Consider the following 17,322-nt stretch of genomic DNA (forward strand, 5'->3'; position numbering starts at 1 on the left):
TAAATTTTCTGATCTTCTGCGAATCCGATTGCATTTTGTGGTCGGTCGGCCTCCATGTGGTGTGGAAAAAGAAAACGGCCCTCCATGCCCGCGAAGTTGGACTGCACACTGCTAAGGTCCTGTATATGTGGCCCCACCCATGACCACGCCCACATGCTGTTGTGATTGTCCTTTTTTGGAAATCAAAATATGTTCACCCTAGCCAACCACCACCCATACCTGGCCCTGGGGGGGCCCATACAAAAAATTTGCTATGGGGCCCAGTCATTTCTAGCTACGCCCCTGCGAGATAACCTTAGCTTTGATGAATTGACTGACTCCAGCTTGGACCCTGATACTCTGGTTTTAATGTACAACAAATGTGTGTCCTCCACCTTTGAGACCATTGCTCCTCTGTGCACCAAATATCTTACTCCACACCATCATGCACAGTGGTTTGATAACTATATAAAACAGCTGAAAAGACAAGGCCAAAAACTTGAAAGACTGTGGCGCAAATCTCAGTCCCCAGAAGACAAACATGCCTTAATCCTCCACTTGAAGAACTACTAAAAGGTAATCACGGGGGAAAAAAATCATCCTTTCTATCACAAGAGATTGCAAATGCAGTTAACAAACCAGCCCAACTGTTCCGCACAGTGGAAAAACTCTGCAGCCCGGCATGTAAAAAACTTAATATCCAGTCTTCAAAGGACCTCTGTGACCAATTTGACCATTTCTTCTCAGACAAAGTCTCCGCTAGAAGGTCCACCATCCAACTTACAGCATCTGAACCTAATATAGAGCCGAAGACCATTAGCAGAGACAACGTAACACCTTGGTCAAACTTCAAAGAAATTGATGAAGAAGTCACATGAAGCATCCTCCTTGACCTCTGCCAAACTACCTGTGACCTGGATCCTGGTAAAACACAGTTCATGTTGAACAGTCCCGACCTGTTTGTACCGGTATTCCTCAAAATTGTGAACTGTTTCTTACAATCAGGGATATTTCCTGCTTTACTGAAGGAAGCAATCATCAGGCCTCTCCTCAAAAAACCTTCCCTGGACCCAGATGCAATGACCAGCTACAGACCTGTCTCTAACCTTCCCTTTCTGGGTAAGCTAATTGAAAAAGCTGTATACCTCCAGCTAGAAGCCAAAATCCTACAAAACAACAGTTATGACCCATTCCAGTCTGGCATCAGGAAACATCACAGCACTGAAACTGCCCTCATCCAAATATGCAACCACCTGCTCATGGCAAGAGACAGAGGAGAGTGCTCCATCCTCATACTGCTAGACCTCTCTGTAGCCTTTGATATAGTTGACCATGACATCTTGATAAACAGGCTACAGGAATACTGCGGCATTGATGGCATAGTTCTTCAGTGGTTCCAATCTTTCTTGAGTGGCAGAACCCAAAAAGTGTCTATGGGGCCATTCCTGTCCACCTCTGTACCACTTAAGTATGGGGTGCCCCAGAAGTAATGGCCCGGCACCATCCAGGTAGTATTATAGCTCTTTTATTAAAGCAATCATGCAAGATGCACAAAGTGACGTTTCGAGGCAGACTGCCTTTTTTTCAAGCTGTATCTTTGGACTTGAGATCTGGAGTGTTGCTAGATCGGCCGAGGCACATCATTGACTAAGATAGAGGAGTACTCCACCACCTACCTACACAAGTCACATTTCCATGAAATAATCAAGAGTAACTTGGATAAGTTCCTTGTTAAAGCCACACACGTACAAAAAAAAATACAAAAAAAGTTGGGGCGAGCCAACAGATGGTAATGATTCTGTTAGCCTATAGTAAAAGTTTTGTTAAAATGTTTATTTTATACTATTTTACTATAACTGTTTTTGGATTCCATTAAAGGAACACTATCGATTAACATGTTTTTTTTAAGCTGAGATTGAGAGAGTTCTTGAAGTGCTGGTCAATAATGATGTATACAATTCACTTGCTTATATCTTTTGTTTATGGTATCAAATTCCTTACACTCTAAACTGACAGTCTGCTCTAATCTGACAGCAGAGTGAGCCTAGTGATGGGCGAACACCTGGATGTTCGGGTTCGGGAAAGTTCGCCGAACATGGCCGAGATGTTCGGCATGTTCGGGCCGAACCCCGAACTTCCCGAACATCCCTATTTTGGGGGCCCTATGGGGTCGCAGGCATAAGGGGGGAGCATGCCCCGATCGCGGGGGGGGTCGGAAATTCCCCCCACCCCCTCCGCTAGCGCTCCCCCCTCTGCCCGCTTCCCCATTCAAAAGTTTCAAGAAGTACCTGTATAGCGGATGGCCTGGCAGTGGGCGGCACTGTGGAGTGAGGAGGAGGAGGAGTCCGGAGAGTGACGAGTTGAGGGAGGCCGGGCAGCGGGCGTGAGGTCAGAGAAAGGGCGGAACTTCCGCCCTTTCTCTGACCTCACGCCCGCTGCCCGGCCTCCCTCAACTCGTCACTCTCCGGACTCCTCCTCCTCCTCACTCCACAGTGCCGCCCACTGCCAGGCCATCCGCTATACAGGTACTTCTTGAAACTTTTGAATGGGGAAGCGGGCAGAGGGGGGAGCGCTAGCGGAGGGGGTGGGGGGAATTTCCGACCCCCCCCCCGCGATCGGGGCATGCTCCCCCCTTATGCCTGCGACCCCATAGGGGGGCCGTATTGCGGCCTGTTCGGCCGAACAGGGCCCTGTTCGCCCGAACAGGGGCCCTGTTCGGCCCTGTTCGGGGGCATACAGAAGTTCGGGGCGAACCCGAACTTAAAAGGCCGAACACCATGAGGTGTTCGGCCGAACTCGAACATCACCCGAACAGGGTGATGTTCTGCAGAACCCGAACAGTGGCGAACACTGTTCGCCCAACACTAAGTGAGCCATGAGTGGAGGGGAAATTCCCTCACAGTGCATCTGTTAACCCTGTGTGTGAGAGAGAAATTCACGTGTCTCTGACTGAAGTGTATGAAGAGAGCAGAGGAAATGTAACTTGTTAAAAACAATTGTAATTGCCTGTAACATCACAGATTTTCATACTTTTTTTTTTGCTTTCAGAGAAAAATAATCTGTATTCTGACATGCAAAAATACAACACTGGCTGTGCATTGAAGCAGACACCCCTTTTGAGAATGATTTGTCCCAATAGAGTTAAATCCTACACACAATGAATGAAAGCTTTTGACTCTGATATTTAACATGAAAAGTAGGAAAATGTTTACACAGCTACTTAGATATAATTTGTACATTGTCATTTTAGAACATTAGGGGCTCGATTCACAAAGCGGTGCTAACCCAGTTAGAGACTTTAGGCGTGATAACCATTGCACCACGCTGGTGAAAAGCCAGTTTAGGCGTGATAAGTTTAGGTGTGATAAGTTTAGGTGTGATAAGTTTAGGCATGCTAAGTTTAGATAAGTGTAGATAGTGTGCAAAGTCCCGCACGCAAAGCAGCGCCATTAACCTCTATGCGAAGTGCACCAGACTTTGCTAGTGCAAAACTTTTGATCAGCTGTGCACTACGGTGTTAACGCAGTTGGTGCTTAAAGGAAACCTGAACTGAAAATTAAAAGTCAAAATAAGCATACACAAGTCATACTTACCTCCCATGTCGTCTACTCCTCAGTGTCTTTCTCCTGTCCTGCGTCCTGTTTGTTCACTGTGATCAAGGGAATTTTCCGTCCTCCATTTTGAAAATGGCCATTACCCATAACAGCTTTCTGGTCAGCACACAGTTAAACTGTAACATCGCCCACTTGAGCCATAGGGAAACATGGACATTTCCTGGTACATCAGTTTTCCTCTCAGCTATAACTGACATTAACTGATATTTTACTGACAGCAACTGATATATTTCAGATCTGACAAAATATTGTCAGAACTGGAAGGGATTATTGTCAGAAGAAAATGGTGAGCTTCTGAGAGGAACTGGTGGCAAGGTAACTATGTAATGTTCATTTGAAGTTACCTCGTGTGTTTATTTTAAATATTTTTACTCAGTACAGGTTCTCTTTAAACTTATCATGCCTAAACTTATCACACCTAAACTTATCATGCCTAAACTTATCACACCTAAACTTATCACACCTAAACTGAGTTTAGACGTGATAAAGGGCTTTTCACCAGCGTGCTAACTGTTAGCACCGCTTTGTGAATCAGGCCCTTGGTTTGATAGTGCTCCTTTAATTATTATGGGGAAATTAACTTTGATACATTGGGCTTGATTCACAAAAGAGTGCTAACTGTTAGCACAGCCGTTTTCGAGAATTTTCGCATTGCGCGCGATCGCGAATTTCCACTCGAAACGATAACGTTTTCGCGTGCAAACTCAAATTTTCGCGGGAAAATCCACGTTTGTGCGCGAAACCGTTATCGTTTCGCGCGAAAATTCCCGATCGCGCACGATGCGAAAATTCACACGAAAATGGCCGTGCTAACAGTTAGCACTCTTTTGTGAATCAAGCCCATTGTATTACAAGCATGTTTCTGGAACGAATTATGCCCGCAAACCAAGGTTCCACTGTACACATATATATATATATTTTTATTTTATTTTATTTTTTTCCTCTTGAAAAGACTTATTGTACTTGCAGCATTTACAAGATGAATTCAATGCAGTAACTTGAGTTAAACTTGTGCTCACTGCATCTCCATGACACCAGCAATCTCACAGATTAACATGTTTAGGGTTTCGCTTCCGCCTTCAACTAAAGAGAAATTGCAGATCAATGAAAAGTGCGATGTGTTATGAAAATGTGGGGATCAGCAAACTCAAAACTTTGTATCATTAAATATGTATGTCAACTGTAAACATAAATACCCAACTGCAACTGTCGGCGGTTCCGTGAAAAATGCAATCCGCCGCTGCAATGAATCCGCTCACCAGCAGCATGTCGGCCCTGTCAAAGCAATTTGAATCATGGGTAATGAATTCAATTAAATTTTTTAAGACGTAAACAGGACTCTACTTGGATATTTAATCTTCCGCAATGTGACAATTAAATTAAACGATGAGCCTGAGTTGCGGTGTTTATGTTGTGTTTTTGACTAGTGGAGATGCAAAACAACATACCTGTGGTTTAATAAGTACATTTTGATACTTCCCCAACAGTTTCAAGTGTTTCAAGACAGCGAGAGCAATGGATTAATTAATGAAGTGACAACAAGCGCTTCCAATGGATTTAAGAGAGCCTGAAATGTATCAAAGTGTGCTTAGACTCGGAAAATGCCGCCGAGTGCAGCATCATGTCACATGGTAAGTTACTACCAATCTCATCTGCCCTGGTATAGAAAGAGAATATCTGATTATGCCCCATCCACACTACCCCAAGCCGACCCCCCCCCCCCCCCCCCCCCGTTCACACCATTTGCCTTGCCTACCCCTTGTAAGCCTCACAACCTCATACAAGTGTGAAACTTGTACAAGTGTGGATCTTGTAAACTTCACACTGATAACAAATGTAGCCACAAAAGACACCTGATATGAAGGATGGGGTCCCATTGCAAAAGGCTATCTGACTTGGACAAGTGAGAGTCCATCTTACATGGTATAGGGAGAGGCTATCTGACCTGGAATAAAGAGAGGCTATGTAACCTGATATAGAAAGAGACTATCTGGCCTGGTATAGAGAGAGGCTATGTGACCTTGTACACAGACTGACTGAGCTTGAAAATAACTATTATGGAGGCAGCTGGTTTAATAAAACACTTAAAACACTTTAAAATGTAGAGGTAAAATTAGGCCCCGTTCACACTTGCGGTTTTGCAAAAACCGCACCGGATGTCCGGACCGCACCGGATCCGGATCGGACCTAAACCGTACGGTTCCTGTCCGGATCCGGTCCGGATCCGGTCCGGTTGCATACGGTTTCCGTGCGGTATGAACACGGTTGCGGTCCGGATCCGGATTCTTAAAGAGATAACAACCTGTATAAATACCTGGGGTTCTGGGAGGTCAGCAGAAGCTCTGGGGTCATTGTTGGAGACAGCTGGACGTGTGGAGACCATCCTTGGATACAGAGACAGCAGTTGGGACCATGGATCCAGTCATTTTTTACGCTTATTACCTGGGAATTCTCTCCTTCCTGTTGTTTACCTACTACTATGTGGGGAGAAGGCGTGCTCCTCGCAGGAGATGGTGGGTGCACCCTCTACTAGCCAGGAGGCAGAGGAAGGGAGAGTTCCAGGCCCTCTACCGGGACCTCAGATGACACCCACAGAAGTTCTACAGCTACACTCGGATGTCTATTCCCCTGTAAGTATATAGGCCTAAATACACCAACCCCCACCATTCCTAAACACCCCACCCTCACCCCCACAACACCTCATCCCTGTATACCTAGCTAAACACACCACCCTGACCCCCACACCCCTGTATACCTAGCTATACACTACACCCCCACCCTCCACAACACTCCCAAACCTCTGTAAACACACCTCCCCCATCCTCCACCCAACACCTTGTCCCACAACATACTTTACAGCTTCTTCCTTTACATCTCCTGACAGGTTTGATACCCTTTTGGAGATGGTGAAGGATGACCTTAGGAAGAAGGATACCACGTTCAGGAGAGCAGTCACACCACAAGAACAACTACTCATCACACTGAGGTATGTAAAAACAAATTTTTTTATTGCAAAAACAACCACTTTCCAACATGGAAACATTCTTCCAACATGGAAGACAAAAAATTAACATATCTATGGTATAGCCCGGTCAGTTTTAAGGAACACCAACCACCAACTTTGTGCTGGAAGAGTTGTAGGGCATAGCTGCCCAAGTGTCTTTCGGGGACACTAGGCCCTAAAATTGAAGTGCTTCAAAAACCTAACCACTGGCACATGACCCTCTGAGCCATGGATGAAGGACACAGGGCAGTGAAAAGGCTAGGCCTCTCACCGACCAGTCAAGGTGTCCTTCATCCATGGCTCCAAGGGTCTTGTGCAAGTGGTTAGGAACAAGAACAAAGTGAGGAGCAAGAGGAACCGATGGCAGAGGTGCATGACTACAGGTGCAGTGCAACAGGCACAAGGTTGTGACCCAGGTAGTGTCTTTCGGGGACACCAGGCCCTAAAGTTGAAGTGCTTCAAAAACCTAACCACTGGCACATGACCCTCTGAGCCATGGATGAAGGACACAGGGCAGTGAAAAGGCTAGGCCTCTCACCGACCAGTCAAGGTGTCCTTCATCCATGGCTCCAAGGGTCTTGTGCAAGTGGTTAGGAACAAGAACAAAGTGAGGAGCAAGAGGAACCGATGGCAGAGGTGCATGACTACAGGTGCAGTGCAACAGGCACAAGGTTGTGACCCAGGTAGTGTCTTTCGGGGACACTAGGCCCTAAAATTGAAGTGCTTCAAAAACCTAACCACTGGCACATGACCCTCTGAGCCATGGATGAAGGACACAGGGCAGTGAAAAGGCTAGGCCTCTCACCGACCAGTCAAGGTGTCCTTCATCCATGGCTCCAAGGGTCTTGTGCAAGTGGTTAGGAACAAGAACAAAGTGAGGAGCAAGAGGAACCGATGGCAGAGGTGCATGACTACAGGTGCAGTGCAACAGGCACAAGGTTGTGACCCAGGTAGTGTCTTTCGGGGACACCAGGCCCTAAAGTTGAAGTGCTTCAAAAACCTAACCACTGGCACATGACCCTCTGAGCCATGGATGAAGGACACAGGGCAGTGAAAAGGCTATGCCTCTCACCGACCAGTCAAGGTGTCCTTCATCCATGGCTCCAAGGGTCTTGTGCAAGTGGTTAGGAACAAGAACAAAGTAAGGAGCAAGAGGAACCGATGGCAGAGGTGCATGACTACAGGTGCAGTGCAACAGGCACAAGGTTGTGACCCAGGTAGTGTCTTTCGGGGACACTAGGCCCTAAAATTGAAGTGCTTCAAAAACCTAACCACTGGCACATGACCCTCTGAGCCATGGATGAAGGACACAGGGCAGTGAAAAGGCTAGGCCTCTCACCGACCAGTCAAGGTGTCCTTCACCCATGGCTCCAAGGGTCTTGTGCAAGTGATTAGGATCAACAAAGTAAGGAACAAGAGGAATCAAAGGCACAGGTGCAGGACTACAGGTGCTGTGCAACAGGCACAAGGTTGTGACCCAGGTAGTGTCTTTCGGGGACACCAGGCCCTAAATTATTAGTGCTTCTAAAACCTAACGACTGGCACAGGACCCTCTGAGCCATGGATGAAGGACACAGGTCAGTGAAAAGGCTAGGCCTCTCACCGACCAGTGAAGGTGTCCTTCACCCATGGCTCCAAGGGTCTTGTGCAAGTGATTAGGATCAACAAAGTAAGGAACAAGAGGAATCAAAGGCACAGGTGCAGAACTACAGGTGCTGTGCAACAGGCACAAGGTTGTGACCCAGGTAGTGTCTTTCGGGGACACCAGGCCCTAAAGTTCAAGTCCAGCAAAACCAAAAGTTAAAAAGCCCTGTGATGGTATCCTTCCTCCGAGGATCGGAGGTATTCAGAGGAGCATGTCCAGGAACAATTTGACTTTTTTTTTCAAATTGTATCGGCACCACTACTAGAAAAGGTGGGAGTTGCTGCCTGGAAATCTGGACTCTCTTGGGTGCTGGTCGTGGATGAGCTGGACCCTGACAGCGGTGGCCCATATTGACTGCCTCTGTAGCCGGTGTACATCTGTGATGATTGCCAGGTGGGCACCGCTGTTGGTTGTGGGGGTCTAAAAATTGGTGGTTGCAATAATGGCGTGTCCATGTGCTGTTTAATCACCTCCAGCAAATTGGAATGGCACGCCATCAGGTTTTGTGAAGGCACCTTTTCTAGATATGGTATTAGAGACATCACAGTGTGAAAACACGGGTGTGCCTGCAATTTCAGTAGTTCCTTGCTTTGTTGATGCATTTGCTGCATCATGTTCTGCAGCTGGCCCACCGACTGATGATGCTGCGCACGCAGTTGGTCGATTTCTCCTCTGTGCATCTCATGCATCATTTTAAGCTCGTCCCTGTAGTGCCCATGTACAGCGTCGAGCTCACATTGCAGTGTAGTGATGTGGGACTTGTACTGCTCCATGATATGGCCCCTGTCCTCATCTTGCAACTGCCGGGTTATGAGAGTTTGGTGGCTCTGAAGAATCCCGAGAAGTCCGGAGACAGCCCCGGACATCTCGGACTCTGTCTCTCTCCTTGTTGGGGGGAGGGTACCTCGACGCCTCACTGGTGTGGTGGTCCTCACTGGTGGTGTGGCAGCATCTTCCCGTCCTCTGGCCTGTGTCGGGGTTGCCCTGCGCGCTGGTTGTGCTGCAGTCTCTCGGTGCTCCTCACTTTGTTCTTGTTCCCCTGGAGCTTCCATAGCGGTCGATTGTGGAGGTTCAGCTTCTTCCACACTCGGTCCTGCAACCTCAACATCCAAGCTCTCTTCTGCCAAGTCATCATCAAAGGACGGAGTTGTGATTAAGGACTCCCTTCTCCTACTCCTCGCCTCGGGGCAATAGGTTACATCGGCGACGTCATCATCCACCAAGCTCTCCTCACTGCTGAACCGTGCCTCCTGGGTCGGTTCCTCTTGCTCCAAATTGTCTTCAGTCCTGTAGATAAAAAAAATATTTATTGGTGTGCCAAACAGCATGTGGCGTCAATTCACAGAGCTAGCAAACACTAGCAATCACTTTATCACCCGTTTCTACCCAACATTTGATAAAGCTTGTGAGAAAAGTTCGCTAGCCATGGGAATTGAGGCCATAGCAATACATGGCCGAAGTCATGGTAAATGAGCTCTCAGTTCCTGCCCACAGTAGTGGTACTTACAGTCTAGGTTCCAGGCTTGCATTGATGAAAGACAATTGCTTGGCAAATTGGTAGTCTTTTTGTCGCCTTCCCCCGCCACTGCCACTTCGTTCGGCAAGTTTTTTCTTCCGTAGCCATTTCACATATGCATCCCGTATATTCCGCCACCTTGTCTTGTACCTTTCTCCTGTAATGACATGAAAATTTGATTTCGATTATTTCTCTTGTAGGTACATCGCAACTGGACAAACATATACATCGCTACATGTCACATTTCGTATTGGGAAGAGCACGGTGGCAGGCATCGTCGTGAGGACTTCGAGGATCCTTTGGACGCGACTGAGGGCCAGATACATGCCTGTGCCGGACACCACGAAATGGGAGGAGATCGCCCAGGGCTTCTGGACCGAGTGCAAGTTTCCTAATTGTGTTGGCGCACTGGATGGGAAACACATCCGGATTCAGAAACCCGTGGGGAGTGGCAGCCATTATTTCAACTATAAAAAATACTTCAGCATTGTTCTAATGGCAGTGGCAGATGCGGACTACAAGTTTGTGTACGTGGACGTGGGGTCGTACGGTAGTTCCAATGACTCTGGAATTTTCCAGCGTACGACCCTTTGCCGGCTGATGGAGGAAGGCAGACTGCGTCTCCCCCGTGACAGACCCTGGCCTGGGACAAGGGCACCGGCCTACCCCTATGTGTTTGTGGGGGACGAGGCCTTCGCCCTGTCCGACCATGTAATGCGTCCGTACCCAGACAGGGGACTTGATGCCAGCCAGCTACACTTCAATGCTCGGTTGAGCCGTGCAAGGAGAATGGTGGAGTGCACATTTGGGATCCTGGTGTCAAAGTGGAGGGTGTTCCACACGCCCATGCTGCTGAAACCGGGCAACGCAGTTGTCGTGGTGAAGGCAGCATGCATCCTCCACAACTTTGTGCGGCAGGAGGAAAGAGAGACTCCGGAACCCCCGAATGTGCTTCCACTAATGCCCCTGCGGAGGTATGCAACCAGGCCAAGGGTAGTGTCACTGCGGAACAGGGACCAACTGAGACTTTATTTTACCACACCACCTGGACGAGGGTGAATGTTTGGTTTTTAATATGTTTTGTTGAAATGTGTTTATTTTGGAGTTTCAAGTTTGAGTGAATTTAAATGTATTAATTTTTTACAATAAATTGATGTATAATAATTGGTCATTGTGTATGTTATATGTGCACAGGTGGGGTACATCGCAGGTGGGTGGGATACATCACAGGTGGGTGGGATACAGCACAGGTGGGTGGGATACAGCACAGGTGGGTGGGATACAGCACAGGTGGGTGGGATACAGCACAGGTGGGGTACAGGTGGGTGGGATACATCACAGGTGGGGTAGAGGTGGGTGGGATACATCACAGGTGGGGTACTGGTGGGTGGGATACAGCACAGGTGGGGTACAGGTGGGTGTGATACAGCACAGGTGGGGTACATCACAGGTGGGGTAGAGGTGGGTGGGATACATCACAGGTGGGGTAGAGGTGGGTGGGATACATCACAGGTGGGGTACAGGTGGGTGGGATACATCACAGGTGGGGTACTGGTGGGTGGGATACAGCACAGGTGGGGTAGAGGTGGGTGGGATACATCACAGGTGGGGTAGAGGTGGGTGGGATACATCACAGGTGGGGTACTGGTGGGTGGGATACATCACAGGTGGGGTAGAGGTGGGTGGGATACATCACAGGTGGGGTACTGGTGGGTGGGATACATCACAGGTGGGGTAGAGGTGGGTGGGATACATCACAGGTGGGGTACTGGTGGGTGGGATACATCACAGGTGGGGTAGAGGTGGGTGGGATACATCACAGGTGGGGTAGAGGTGGGTGGGATACATCACAGGTGGGGTAGAGGTGGGTGGGATACATCACAGGTGGGGTAGAGGTGGGTGGGATACATCACAGGTGGGGTACAGGTGGGTGGGATACATCACAGGTGGGGTACTGGTGGGTGGGATACATCACAGGTGGGGTACTGGTGGGTGGGATACATCACAGGTGGGATACATCACAGGTGGGGTACAGGTGGGTGTGATACATCACAGGTGGGTGGGATACAGCACAGGTGGGGTACAGGTGGGTGGGATACATCACAGGTGGGGTACTGGTGGGTGGGATACATCACAGGTGGGTGGGATACATCACAGGTGGGGTACAGGTGGGTGGGATACATCACAGGTGGGATACATCACAGGTGGGGTAGAGGTGGGTGGGATACAGCACAGGTGGGTGGGATACATCACAGGTGGGTGGGATACAGCACAGGTGGGTGGGATACAGCACAGGTGGGGTACAGGTGGGTGGGATACATCACAGGTGGGTGGGATACAGCACAGGTGGGGTACAGGTGGGTGGGGAACAGGTGGGTGGGCAACACGTGGGTGACACAAATCCATAGCAAAAGTTGAATACATCACAAGCTTAAACCACAAGCCCCCCCAAAAAAAACTTCTAGTCAACATACCCTCTGTGCCTTGCTGTCTCTTGCTCAAGTTCTCAAAGTCCTCCACATACAGCTTGGCAATTTTTTTCCACAGGCCTCTGCATTTTTTGATGTTGCTGTGGTCCGCATCCCCCTTGTCCCACAGGGCTGGTACCTGCTGCACCTGTAGGATGAGGTCTTCTGATGTGTAGGGCCTCACCCCCTCGCTATCAGACAGATCCTGCTCCATATTGCTGCCAAAGAGCTCCAGCATGAAGTCACTGCTGCTCCACTCTGTGAACCCTGGTGCCATGTGGTCCCCATCCAAAATGGCCACCATACCATAGAGTCTGCATAGGAAGTGTGGTACAACATCCGGTTTTTATAGCCAGTGTGTTGTGCGCTCTCCGGTTCTCATTGGTTTCCATTGGCCGGATGCAACATTCCGGCTCCGGTCCGGATACGTCAGCCGGACCAGCCGGACCAAAAAATAGCGCATGTTGGAACGGACGCCGGAGTCCGGATCCGGTCCGGCTCCGGTCCGGACGAAACGGACGCATGTGAACGGTCGCATAGACTTTCATTGCTATGCCGTGCGTCCGTTTCGTCCGGTCCGCATGCGGTCCGGCTCCGGCACGGCTCCGGCACGGCGATTCCGGATAGCAGCCGCTAATGTGAACCGGGCCTAAGTCTTACCTCTCTTGAAGAACTAGGCCGGAATTATCTGGTAAACATAATTTAATTAGCGCTATAAAAAGGACAACGCGTTTCATGAGATCCTACCCGCTTCTTCAGGTCAATGTAACAACTGAAGAAAGGAGGAGGCAGTGGGGTAACTACAATTCATGGGGCCCCCGAGAAAAACTTTGATGGGGCCCCCCAATGTTCACACCCCTTCCCTAGCCTCCCCTTGGTGCCCTTCAGGGCCTCAGGGCCCAACTCATAGGGGTCAAAAAACAAGTGTGGCCATCATGATCTTCACACCCATAACAAGTATAGCCACAAAAACACCTGATCTGAAGTATAGTCCCCTGTATCAGAGGAAGGGAAGGTTTTTAGGCTACAGTAGGGCGCCCCTTTGTAGCCCATCATTTTTATTCGGCCACTAGGTTTTCAGCTACAAAAGGGCACCCCTTTGTAGCCCAAATTTTTTTCAGCTACAAGGTTTTCGGCTACAGTAGGGTGCCCCTTTGTAGCTCATATTTTTTTCTTCGGCTACAAGGTTTTCGGCTACAAAAGGGTGCCCTACTGTATCCCATACTTTTCATTTGACTACAAGGTTTCGGCTACAAGGTTTTTGATTCTGCTACAAAATGGCACCCTTTTATAGCCAAGATTTTTGATTCAAGGGTGCAGGGGGGTTTAGGATTAGGCATCACAAGTGGGGGGCTTCTTCGGGTTAGGCACCACTGGGGGGTTAAGGTTAGGCACCACCAAGGGGGACATAGGGTTAGGCCCCACCTGGGGGGTCTAAGGGTAAGGCACCACCTGGGGAGTCATAGGGTTAGGCACCACCACAGGGTTAGGGGAGGGTTCTATGTGAGAATAGGGAGAAGTTAGGTCATAGTAATCACTTTTCTCAGCTATATCTAGAGCCCTTTTATAGCACAACAAATTTTGCCAATAACTGCATCCTTATTATAAACTGAAACTAGCTTTTTTGGCTACACCGGGCACTCTTTTTAGCCAAATTTGGCATATATGGGCTACAACAGGCTCCCTTTGTAGCCGAATTTGACATATATGGGCTACACCAGGCGCCCTTTTATAGCCAAATGTGGCATATATGGTCTACACCGGGCACCCTTTTTTCCAGGCGCCCTTTTCAAATGGAATTCAGACCACCCTTTTGTTTGTAGTCTCTAATTTGAATCAGCAAATCTTGAATGCAGTCTACAAGGCAATTATCCAATCGAAAACATCTCTAGTTTGAAACTAGTATGACATGTCCCGGGACCTGTACACATGACAGAAGGTTGCGCTGTTGCAAAGTAGTTGGTTTATTCACATGGGGGAACAGGGAGGACATGAGTGATCCAGGAAACCTGATCTGTATTTTGTTTTTAAGTCACTGCTATTAGATGGCGAAGTTGCCAACCCTTGCCTGGGTCATAACAGAAAAAAGCAAGAATTGCAAGAAGGTCCAAAAATTAGAGAATTATTTAGAAGGATGTAGACAAGCAAACTGGTGTGTGTGTGTGTGTGTGAGTGTGTACGTGTGAGTCTGCGTGGGTGTTTGTGTGTGTGCATGTGTGCATGTGTGTGTGTGTGCGCGTGCATGTGTGTGTGTGTGCATGGGTATGTGTGTGTGTGAATGCTTATGTGTGTGTGTGTGTGTGTGTGTGCATGCTTATGTGTGTGTGTGCGTGTGTGTGTGTGTGCGTGTGCGTGTGCGTATGTGTGTGTGCGTATGTGTGTGTGTGCGTGTGTGTGTGTGTGCGCGTATGTGTGTGTGCGTGTGTGCGTATGTGTGTGTGTGAGTATGTGTGTGTGTGTGTGTGTGTGTGTATGTGTGTGTGTATGTGTGTGTCTGCGTATGTGTGTGCGTGTGTGTGCGTGTGTGTATGTGTGTGTGTGCGTGTGTGTGTGTGTGTGTGTGTGCATGGGTGTGTGTGTGTGTGAATGCTTATGTGTGTGTGTGTGTGTGTGTGTGTGTGTGTGTGTGTGTGTGTGTGTGTGTATGCTTATGTGTGTGTGCGTGTGTGTATGTGTGTGTGTGTGCGTATATGTGTGTGTGCGTGTGTGCGTATGTGTGTGTGTGCGTGTGTGTGTGCGTATGTGTGTGTGTGTGTGTATGTGTGTGCATATGTGTGTGTCTGCGTATGTGTGTGCGTGTGTGTGTGCGTGTATGTGTGTGCGTATGTGTGTGTGTATGCGTGTGCGCGTGTGTGTTTGAAAAATATCACCTATTGTTTGTTTGCCACATATTGTTTTTGTGAATTTTCTGCTTGTCAATGATTACTAGAACCTTAAAGGACAACTGAAGTGAGAAGAATATAAAAGCTGCCATATGTATTTCGTTTTAAACAATACCAGTTGACTTGCAACCCTGTTGATCTATTTTGGCTGCAGTAGTGTCTGAATAACGCCAGCAACAAGCATGCAGCTAATCTTGTCAGATCTGTCAGTAAAGTCAGAAACACCTGGGGCTTGATTCACAAAGCGGTGCTAACCTACTTAGCACGTCTAAAGTCTTTAGATGCGCTAACCAGGGTGCTAAGTAGGTTAGCACCGGATTTCTCAATCAGATCGCGCGCTAACTTTGCGCGCATAAAGTTTTACGCGCGCAAAGTTTTACGCGCGCTAAGTCCCATAGGCTTTAATGGGCACTTTGCGCGGTGCGCCCTGCGCTCTGTGCAGTACGCGCGTAAAGTTTTATGCGCATAAAGTTTTGCGCGCGTAAAGTTTTATGCGCGAAAAGCTTGTTTAGACGTGCTAAGGGGGTTTTCACAGGCGTGCTAACAGTTAGCACCGCTTTGTGAATCAAGCCCCTGATCTGCTGCATGCTTGTTCAGGGGCTATGGCTAAAAGTGTTAGAGGCAGAAGATCAGCAGGGCTGCCAGGCAAGTGGTATTGCTTAACCCTCCTGGCGGTTCATTTATTCTGCCAAATAGGCAGAAATCAATTTTCTTTTCTTTTTTTTTTTGTTTCATGTAAAGCTACCAGAGTGGTAGCTACATGAAACACCACTAGAGGGCGTATGTGTCCCTCTAGTGCGATCGTCGCCGGCATTAATAGCAAACAGGGAAACTTGTATATAACGCGTTCCCCTGTTTGGCTTCTCCTGTCGCCATGGCGACGATCGGAATGACGTCATGGACGTCAGCCGCCTCCGATCCAGCCCATGGCGCTGCTTGGAACTCATTGGTCCGGGCAGCGCAGGGCTCTGGCGGGGGGGGGCCCTCTTCCGCCGCTGCGTGCGGGCGATCGCTGCAGAGAGGCGGCAATTAAGCTGTACGTGGGGCTAGCAAAGTGCTAGCTGCGCGTACAGCACTTTAAATGGGGCGAATCGCCCCACCAGGGGCTGAGATATCCTCCTGCGTGGCATAGCCTGAGCTCAGCTCGGGCTTACCGCCAGGAAGGTTAAAAGGAAATAAATATAGCAGCCTTCATACCTCTTTCATTTCAGTTCTCCTTTAACACTATTGCAGGCAAATAGCTCAGCAGGGCTGCCATACAACTGGTATTGCTTAAAAGGAAAACAACACCCTCCATATACTTCTCAGCAGCCTCCATATACTTCTCACTACGGTTCTCCTTTAACTCTTTCAGGCAGAGAAAGAAAAAAAGGAACACAACAGTTATTAGTGTGCTAGGAACTGTACATACCCATGTCTATCTTCACTTCAGGTATCCTTTAATCACACCAGAAACAAGCATGCAGCTAATCTTGTCAGATCTGACAAAAATGTCAGAAACACCTGATCTGCTGCATGCTTGTTCAGGGTCTAGGGCTTAAAGTATTAGAGGCCGAAGATCTGTAGGTTAGCCAGGCAACTGGTATTGCTTAAAAGGAAATAAATATGGCAGCCTCCATACACCTCTCACTACAGTTCTCCTTTAAATATCAGGTATGTAAGTGGCTGACTCAAGGCTGAAACCCACTGGATTGATTTTGTGAGCGTTTAGAGAGCGATTCAAACCGCTAGCGATTTCCCTAAACACTTAGCTAATGTTAATGGATGGGCCAAATTCCACTGGAGCAATTGCGATTACTACATCGCAAAACTCAGGACATGCAGCATTTTTGAGCGTTGCGATTAGTGTTAGCGTTTCTGCAATGTAAAGTATATAAACGTTGGCCTAATCCCTCATTAAAACCTACACTGAGCAATTTTCCAAGCGTTTTTACATTACTGCACACTGTAACAAAATGAAAATTAATTGAAAGGACCGATCAGAATTAAAAACGCTAATCGCTAATCGCTACACAATGGCTGGCAAATTAATAACATTTTTTAAAATCCCGAAAACGGTCATGAAATGGCTTACAAACCACTCATGAAAAACGCTAGCGATTGCGATTAGCGATAGCGTTTTGTAGTGGGTTCCAGGCCTCAGACAGGAAGTGACTACAGGGTGACCCTCACTGATAAGAAATTCAAACTATAAAACACTTTCCTAGCAGAAAG

The sequence above is a fragment of the Hyperolius riggenbachi genome, chromosome 7 (assembly GCF_040937935.1).
Source record: "Hyperolius riggenbachi isolate aHypRig1 chromosome 7, aHypRig1.pri, whole genome shotgun sequence".
NCBI classification, from domain to species: domain Eukaryota; kingdom Metazoa; phylum Chordata; class Amphibia; order Anura; family Hyperoliidae; genus Hyperolius; species Hyperolius riggenbachi.